We start from the raw sequence: 2,573 nt of genomic DNA on the forward strand, positions 1-2,573 counted from the left end.
AAACCAGTGATTTTCAACCTTTTAGGCTTGTGACACAGTACAAAAAAACAGGGTCTATTGATGAAAAGACCAACATCACAGGCATTGTCAGGTATTCCTCTGTGCTATTGACCTCCATTGACGTACAAAACCTATTTAAGACACAGTGAGTCAGTCACATGTTGAGTGAGATGTTCCTTCATTACAGTGAATACAGCCACTGTAGTTTAAGTCGATCCCACATCCATTGTCCTGCTGCTGTAAATAATCCCTAGAGCAGCAAATCTGTATTTATTCACAACAAATGAACTACATACTGTACTCCTGTGTACGTAATGTTTTCTAAATCTACAGGACTAAAGCTGTTTTAGGAAATTATTTAGTCTTATTTTTAAATTAAAGTATATATTTGTGACCTGGTTTTAAAAGATTTGTGTCGTTAGTACCATAGAACGAGTTAGAAAGTCAGAGACGGCCTAACACATTGCTGGTTTAGGTCTTTTGATAGGATTTGTTAACAATAGCAAAAAATATAGCATATAGCCAGCCTTTTCCTTCAAGTGCCATTTTGAGTGTGCAGGATTATTTTTTTAAGTGTAGTATTGCATCTTTTACACATAAGATATAAGCAGCATCCAGACATTTAGGTGATCAATTAACCGATTAACACTCTAGACAGCATTCAGTATGAACCTGATGTTGCCAGGGTAACAACAAAAGGTCTCAGTGGATTGTGCGCTTAAGTATCCTGCCTTATATAAGTGTTGATGTTTTAGAGAAAAAGTTGTTTATAGTTTATAAAGTTGTAACTTAATACATCATCTTAATACAGATTGTTATCAATAATCTAACAATTTGGCAAGTATTTATTTGCTTTCTTGCTAAGAGCTTGACTGACATCTTCACATTCCCCTTTTTAAATATAAAAGTAAATCAAGTAGTCTGTCCTCCACATCATTTGTAACTTTTACAACAGCCATTGGGCCTGACCACTTAAACAATGGATTGGTTTAAACTGTACTCGAAAACCTCAGAATTACATCCTTAAGATTGACAGAATCTTTGAACTTTAAACTCAGGTTCTAGTGTTTGAATGCAGCACTTGATTCCATTCATGAATAATATTCATTCGGAGAAGTTTCAGTCTGGCTTTAGAGATGGCCTGAATACCAAAACTACTCAATATCAAAAAAATACTTTAATGGACTCTAAAGAGAAATAATTTACTTCCCTAATTTAGCTTAATTAAGTGTATTTTCCTTTAGAGCCACTGTCAATCATAAATAGTGAAGATTAAGTATCTTAATTAACTGTCTTCCCCTAATATATTCAATTAACACATAAATCTTGTTGTTTAAAGATTCTATGATATTGTGTATGTGTATGTTTATGTGCCTGTGTGGATGAAACAGCTATACCATCAACCTGACGGGGGGGATCTCATATTCTCTGTGAAGGACATATTGTAATTAAAGAGGCAAAATTCTACATATGGCAATAATATGGCATTTCCATTTACAATATTAACATCAATGTTAATTCTCCTCTGATAGCCACAACATTTTAAGTCCAGACTGAAATATATGAATGAGTATTGGATAGATAGCTCAGAAAAAGTGTATGGACATTAATGTTCCATCATAAATTGTAATCACGTTGGTGAAAAACATTTCATTTAGTGCCATTATCAGGTCAAAATATAAATTTGTACTTATTTATGTATTTATTTACTTAATAGCTTTTATTTGTGACCACCTACTTGAAAAACTCAGCTGTAGTTTGTTTGTTGATAATTAGCATATAGTAGCATGCTAACACACTAAACTAAGATGGTGTACATGGTAAACATAATACACGCTTAAGATGTTGTTAGCATTTAGCGCAAAGCTAAAGCCTATAGCCTCACAAGCTGAAGACTCTTCCGTTGTCGGTTAAAGCAGCACACTTTAAGCTAATAGAGTGATAATCCAAGTGATCCCTGAGGAGGGACACTGATACTAAAGAGGGATGGGGATAAAATAATGATATTGTAATGTAATTTTCTGTTTCTTGAATGCTATCCAGAAATTTTTTTATATGAAAGAAACAGCCAGGCAGGCATGAGCGCACACACATATTACACACGGCATATGGATAAACAGTACACATGCGTGCACATCTATGTGTGCTGTCACCTCGTAGATTAAAATGCTTTTCTGATCCTCCTGTCATCATAGCTGACATTGTACAAAATAGCAAAGACTGGACATTGTTTTGTCAGACCATGGATAGGAATTTGAAGACTGGGAACTTTTTTAAAACTATTTTTGTGACATTGAATGGATAAAATTATGAATTTATTATGGTTATTAATTGATATTAATCGAGAAAAGAATCAGCAGATAATGAAAATAACCCGCAGGTGCCAGCCCAACACGTAAGTAGTACCGAGTGGTCTTCAAATGAAGAAAAAAAAGAATTTGATTAGATTTGTCAGAATAACTACAATCCAAAACTATGGTGAACAATTCAGTCAACATATTTATTTATTTTATTAATTCAGGACAATGCACATTGATGAACATGCAGAACAGTACATGTAAATGTGCCAGATT

This window comes from Etheostoma spectabile, chromosome 16 (genome assembly GCF_008692095.1).
Source record: "Etheostoma spectabile isolate EspeVRDwgs_2016 chromosome 16, UIUC_Espe_1.0, whole genome shotgun sequence".
In the NCBI taxonomy this organism is placed as follows: Eukaryota; Metazoa; Chordata; class Actinopteri; order Perciformes; family Percidae; genus Etheostoma; species Etheostoma spectabile.